This window comes from Halichoerus grypus, chromosome 2, assembly GCF_964656455.1.
Source record: "Halichoerus grypus chromosome 2, mHalGry1.hap1.1, whole genome shotgun sequence".
NCBI classification, from domain to species: domain Eukaryota; kingdom Metazoa; phylum Chordata; class Mammalia; order Carnivora; family Phocidae; genus Halichoerus; species Halichoerus grypus.
In genome coordinates this window covers 110,508,662-110,516,165 of record NC_135713.1, presented here as the reverse complement: position 1 = coordinate 110,516,165, position 7,504 = coordinate 110,508,662, and the positions used below count along the sequence as shown (strand labels likewise).

Below are 7,504 nucleotides of genomic sequence, written 5' to 3'. Positions count from 1 at the left end.
CCTTATATGAGAACTGAGGAGGGGTCAGAATCTGAAGAGAGGGCAAGCTGGAAAAGGGATGCCGGGCTGGCTCAGTTGGTGGAGCATGTGATTCTTGACCTCAGAGTTGTGAGTTTGAGTCCCACATTGGGTGTAGAGATTACTTAAAAAAAAAAAAAAAAAAAAAAAAGCTGAAAAGGGCAAAGAAACATAGTCTCTCCTCAAAGATTCCAGAAGGAACCAGCCATGTCAACACCTTGACTTTAGCTCAATAAATCTGAATTTGCACTTTTAACCTCCAAAATTGTAAAAGGACAATTTTGTATTGTTTTAAGGCATTAAGTTTGGGGAAATTTGTTACAAAGTCAACAGGAATCTAACACAGCCCTTAAAAATACAACTTAGAAGGAAATTTAGAGGAATAAATGCCTAACTTTTGCCTTATGAAACTAGGAAAAAAGCAAATTTAAAGTGGCAGAAGAAAGCAAATGATAAAAATCAGAGCAGAAAGCAATGAAATATAAAACAGAAAAACAATAGCAAAAAATAGTGAAACTAAAGGCTGGTTCTTTAAAATCATTAAAATTGATAAACCTCTAGCCAGACTGATCAGAAAAAGAAAAAGAAGACACAAATAACCAATGTCAGGAACGAGAGAAGCGATACCCCTACAAATACAACTAATGTTAACATAATAATAAGAAAGTATTATGAATAACTTTGTGCTAATAAATTCAACAACTTAAAAAAGGGGACAGATTCTGCAAATTATGAACCTTCACTCAAGAAGAAATAGATAATTTGAATAGCGTTATATCTAATAAAGAAATTGAATCTGTAGTTAACCTCCCTTCTTCAAAGAAAACTCCAGAGCCAGTGGCTTTACCAAGTTCCTCCAAATATTTAAGGAAGAAAAAATGCCAATTATGTACAAACTCTTCTGGTAAATTGAAGCGGATGGAATACTTCCCAATTCATTCTATGGGGCCAGCATAACCCTGATACCAAAACCAGACAGAGAAGAAAAGAAAACCGCAGACCAATATCCATCATGAGCACACACACAAATATTCCAAATAAAATTGTAAGTTTAAATTGTATACAACAATACATAAAAATGATAAAACATTATGATTTCACGGCGTCTATCCTCATGTATTCCACATTACATGGGACTTGAAGAATACAGAGAATACAAGATTAGCTTACTATTCAAATATCAATCAACATCATTCACTATACTTTTTTTTTTAGCTAAAAAAATAAAACAACCAGAACCCCATGTAATCATGTAAATACATCCAGAAAAAAAATTGTTCCCTAATAAACTAACAAACAAACAAAAACTCTGAGAAAACTGGGAATAGAAGGGAACTTACTTAGTCTGATAAAGTGTAGCCTCAAAAACAAACAAACAAACCAAAAAATGTATGGCTAACATCATATTTAATGGTGGAAATTAAATGTTCATCCCCCATAAATTCAGGAATAAGATGAGAACATGCATTTCTACCATTTCTATTCAACATTATATTGGTGGGCCTAACCAGAGCAATATGGCATAAAATAGAATAAAATAAAATAAAATAAAATAAAATAAAATAAAATAAAATAAAATAAAGTAAAGTAAAATTCATATGGCAGTGCAAAGGACTTAAATTGCCAAGATGTCTTTGAAAAAAGAAAAGCAAAATTGGAAGACTAACACTACCTCATGTCAAGACTTACTGTAAAGCTATGATAATCAAGATAGTGTGGCATTGAGAGACAAATAGATCAATGAGTCAGACTAGAGAGTCCAGAAAGAAACCTACACATAAATGAACAGCTGACTTTTGACAAAGGTGCAAAACCAATGTAGTGGAGAAAAGATAACTTTTTTCACAGGTAATGCTGGAGCAAGTGGATATTCATATACTCCAAAATGAATTCTGATCGATATCTTGTGTCATTAAAAAATTAATTCAAAATGGATTATAGATAGAATAGTAAAACCTAAAACTATAAAACTTATAACAAAACGGGAGAAATTTAAAACTGTTGTGATCTCAAGTTAAGCAAAATTTCTTAGATATAAAGCCAAGAAGGAAAAAAAAATTATAAATTGTATTTAAACAAAATTAAAAATTTCTGGTCTTCAAAAGACATTTTTTCAGAAAATGAAGATGAAAAGCCCCAGATGGGGCACCTGGCTGGCTCATTTGGGGGAGTGTACAACTCTTGATGTCAGGATTGTGAGTTCAACCCCCACACTGGGTGTGGAGATTACTTAAAAATAAAATCTTAAGAAAAAAAGAAAGAAAGAAAGAAAGGCCACAAACTGGGAGAAAATGTTTGTGAATCATATTTTTTATAAAGGTCTTATATTGACTATATATATAAAGAACTCTCAAAACTCAGTAATGAGATTTAAAAGCAGGGACTCAGGGACACCTGGGTGGCTCAGTCAGTTAAACGTCTGCCTTCGGCTCAGGTCATGATCCCATGGTCCTAGGATCGAGTCCCATGCTGGGCTCCCTGCTCAGTGGGGAGTCTGCTTCTCCCTCTACCCCTCCCCCTGCTTGTGCTCATGCTCTCTCTCTCTCTCTCGAAGATAAAATAAAAGCAGGAACTCAGATATTTGTGCGCTCTTGTTCATTGCAGCATTATTCACAATAAACTGAAAGGTGAAAGCAACCCGTGTCCATTTATGGAGGAATGGACTAAAAAAAAATGTGTTATGTACACACCATGAAATATTTGGCCTTAAAAAAAAAAAATCCTGACATATACTACAGTTTGGATGAATCTTGAGGAAATTATGCTAAATGAAATAAGCCAGTCACAAACAAACTAATACTATATGATTCCACTGATAATGAGATACCTGAGAGTCCTCAAATTCTTAGGGACAGAATGTAGAATGGTGGTCGCCACAGCTGGGGGTGAGGGAAAAATAAACAGTTATTGTTTAATGGATACAGAGTTCCGGTTTATCAGGATGAAAGAGTTCTGGCAAAGGAAGGTGGTGATAGTAACACAACAATACTTAATGCCATTGAATTTTACACATAAAAGTGGTTAAGATGGTAAATTTTATATTAAATGTATTTTATCACAATTTAAAGCAAACTCAATAAATAGAGAACAACCCAATTTTTTAAATTGGACAAAATGTTTGAACACACATTCCCCAAAGAAGATATACAGATGGAAAATAAACATATGAAAAGATGCTCAACATTGTTAGTCATTGGGGAAATGCAAATTAAAACCACAATGAGAGATCACTACATACCTATTAGATGACAAAAATTTAAAATACTGACTGTACTAAGTTTTGGCAAGGATATGGAAAATTTGGAATATTCATATAATGCTGATGGGAATGTAAATGGTACAACTGCTTCGGAAAACAGTTGGGTAATTTCTAAAGAAGTGAAATATCCATTTACCATATATGATCCAGCCTTTCAATTTCTAAGTATTTACACGAGAGAAATGAAAGCATATGTCCATACAAAGACTTGTAAAAAAAATATTTATAGCAATTTTATTTGTAACGGCTAAAACCCTGGAAACCACTCAAATGTCCATCAACAAGTAAATGTATAAACAAACTGTGGTGTATCCATGTGATAGACTATTACCTCCCTCCTTTTATTATTCCTTTTTATTAACAAAAGGAACATGGATAGATCTCAAAATAATTATGCCAAGTGAAAGAAGCCAGACAAAACAATAGTACATACTGTATGATTTCATTTACATGCCATTCTAGAAATTACAAACTAGTCTATAATGACAGAAAGCAGACTGGTGGTTGCCTGAGCATGGAAAGAAAGAATGAGGAGGAACAGGAGAGGAAGGAATTAATTACAAAGGGGCATGAGCAAACATTTGGGGGTGTTGGATATATTCCTTATCTTGGTGGGGGTGGTTTCGTGGGTGTATGCATAGGTCAAAACTTATCAAATTGTATGCTTTAAATATATATAGTTTATTGTATGTCAATTTTACTTCCATAAAGCTGTTAACAAAATAAATAAAGGAGTTTTATAAGCTCAGACTTGATCTGCCTCAGTGAATTCCATCTGTTGGTGGAGGCAGAGATTGAGGAGCATAACAACTTGGAATTTTCACTTTGGGAAATGACCAAGGAAGACAACCTGTGATGAGGAAAAAAATATTGCTGAGCCACATGGAAAGTTTTGGAGGGGTCAAAAAGTGTTCATTTTCTCTACATTTAATCAAAATGGCAGGCCTCAGAGTCAAAAGATATTGGAGCCAGGATGGATCTTAGAGAAAGAAAATGCAGTTAAGTTTTTGTATTTTTCAGATGAGGAAATGAATCCAAGAGAAATAAAGGGCCTTGCGTAAAGTCACATAGCTTGCCGAGGTAAGCATAAAATACGAGTCCTCTGAACCCTACCTTAATGTTGTTTTTTTTTCTATACCTAGATATCCTAAACCCTTGGGTAATTGCTAATCTAGGTCAGTCTAAGAAAATATGGGAAAAGGTAACACCTATGAGACTCCAAGATAATACCTATGAGAATCTTTCATGGCCATGTGGACAGCTGAGAAGGTAGAAGGGACAGCACTACCTCTACCTTCATATGTTCGGTCCCCAAACTGTCTTAGACAGACACCACTCCTTGTAGGCCAGTAATGCCCTCCTGGCTACCCTCAGAGTCTAGGCAACTTGAAACTATTACTTCTGAGGTGAATTCCTTACAGGCAGAGTCAGTTATGCAATAATGCTTGTCTTAAAAACACAAATTTGGTGCAATGTGATTCATATATTAGGAAACAACAGGAGTACGGTGCACATTTACCTTTGCTGTGTGAGGTGAGCTCTTACAAGTGAGAAACTGGATGGAAGCAGAACACTGCACTCAGCAGAACTGAGTGGCCTGGGATACCCAAAGTGCACATGCAATGCACACCCCTCAAATATCTACCACCTATCTCAGTTCACTGCAGGTGTTACGTCGTGCCCAACCACATGTGCTGTTACAGTCTTTCCTCTGGGTTTAGATAACCTAACTTCCTACCACTTTGTAGTGAATCACAAGCTGCAACCTGTTCAACACCTAGGTCCTCAGATTTGAAGTCTTCTTAAGGCAAAGTGCCATGTTTATTGTGTTATTTGTAAATTTCTTTTTTTTTTTCAACTTGAAATCAGTCACTGTTTATTAACTGACCAGATTATAGTCGTGGGAGACACCTTACTTCAACCTTCTAAGGAGACTAGTGACCTGGTCTTCCCTGCTGTCACCATCTCCACCTTCTACAAAATCTGCGACCTTTGTCTTCCTTCTGCCTCAAGGAGAAGACAACTGGAAGGTCCATGGGAAGTTGTTTCCCTCTCTGAAGCATTTTCCAACAGTTGAGATTTCATGAATAAGATCCTCCATGCATTGGCGACTGGGTGGCTCAGTCATTAAGCGTCTGCCTTCCGCGGGGGTCAGGATCCTGGGGTCCTGGGATCGAGCCCCACATTGGGCTCCCTGCTCCACGGGGAGCCTGCTTCTCCCTCCCCCGCTCCCCCTGCTTGTGTTCCCTCTCTCGCTGTGTCTCTCTCTGTCAAATAAATAAATAAAATCTTTAAAAAAAAAGGATCTTCCATGCAGATAATGCCCTATTTACCAAGCATTGGAGCAATCAAAGTGTTATTTGTCGGGACGATTGACTTTTTTGTCGATTTTGCTATGACCACGGGGTAGATCAATTCATTTACTGACTTCAGACTTCGGTACCCCGTGCTGTAAACGGCTCCACCATCCTCAACATGTTAACAGAAGCCTTGCTGAGCTTCACAGAGGTGCCACGGAAGAGCTGACACAGGTGACGAAGTGTCAACACCTTTTGGATCTTTGGGCTCACACCATTGATACCTCTGACCCTGAAAACAAATGCCCATTTGAGTTCTACAGTTACATAGAAGTTGCTCACTTTTCAGAGGGCCTGGGTGGCTTAGTCGGTTAAGTGTCTGCCTTGGGTTCAGGTCATGATCTGGGGCGCCCTGCTCAGCGGGGAGTCTGCTTCTCCCTCTCCCTCTGTCCCTCCCCCTGCTCATGCTCTCTCTCTCTCTTTTTAAACATTTTATTTATTTATTTGAGAGAGAGCGAGTGAGAGAGAAAGCACGAGCAGGGGGAGGGGCAGAGGGAGAAGCAGACTCCCGGCTGAGCAGTGGGACTCGATCCCAGGACCCTGAGATCATGACCTGAGTCGAAGGCAGACACTTAACCAACTGAGCCACCCAGGCGCCCCATAAATAAAATCTTAAAAAAAAAAAAAAAAAAAGAAGTTGCTCACTTTTCTTGCCAACCTCACAATTCAAATCTTACTTCTGTACATCCTCCAATTTTCGCTATTATGGTGCTTAGCTTTTTCATAGATAAGCTTCCTCCTTGCTTTTTGAGGCATCTTTTGGGCAAATTTCTCAGGTGCTTGATCTTCAGCTCTGCAATATTCCTTTTCTTCGTCTTAATGGTTTCTGGCACAGCAGGAACCTTCTTTTTCTCCTCTTCTATACCATTTTTTCTGGCTGCTTATGAATTTCTTAACCATTTAACATGTGTAAAACGGTGCTAGCATTTTTATTAGGTTCCTATACCTTTTTCTATACTGTGTCACTGATCAAGTTTTGGCGTGTTGTCTCTCTGATCCCATCTTTTCCCATAAGCCCTGTGGTTTTCTTGCACTGTTGTGCATAGCATGGTGATTTTTATGAGTGTATATGTCACATTAGAGCCGAACTTTATCAGAAGTGTGGGGTAGACCCTTGAAATACTAACCTTGGGTCCAATAGCTATGCCCATGAACATGCGTGCACGCACGCACACACACACACACACAGTTTTGTTTAAATACTACTGGACAGGGGTGCCTGGGTGGCTCAGTCGTTAAGTGTCTGCCTTCGGCTCAGGTCATGATCCCAGGGTCCTGCCATCAAGCCCCACACTGGACTCCCTGCATGGTGGGAAGCCTGCTTCTCCCTCTCCCACTCCCCCTGCTTGTGTTCCCTCTCTCGCTGTATCTCTGTCAAATAAATAAATAAAATCTTTAAAAAAAAATACTACTGGACAGGTGTCCTGTCATATAAGTTTGTTTCAGAGCTGACAGGGAAACAAAGTCTCCTTTTCAGAGCCAGCCCACACAATGATTGTTATTTACAGCATACCAGTCCTTTGTTCCTTCTGAGCAGTGACAGATCTGGGACGCAATGAGGACGATTAGCACTGGTCAACCAGCAAAGACAAGTATTAAGTCAGCTTACATATAATGGATCGGGCTTAGCAGTGACCCACCCTCTTGGCATCTTAGGTGCCAGTAACAATATAAGTCAAAGCATGTTCCATCATGGCCTGCATCATAATCACGTGCGGAACTGAACAGAATGTAGATTCCTGGGCTCCACTCCTGATCTGCCAAATCAGAGCCTCTAAGATCAGGATCAAGGAATTAGCATGTTTGCAGGCACTCAGTCATCCTCGGGCACCCTGAGCTTTGAGAACCACTGGACTAGAATGTCTACGTG

The 7,504-nt window shown here is 38.8% G+C and overlaps 1 pseudogene; it reads right to left on the bottom strand.

Moving 5' to 3' along the window:
• Positions 1-5,189: 5,189 nt before the first annotated feature.
• On the bottom strand, positions 5,190-6,723 carry LOC118518715 (large ribosomal subunit protein uL30 pseudogene; annotated as a pseudogene).
• Positions 6,724-7,504: the final 781 nt, after the last annotated feature.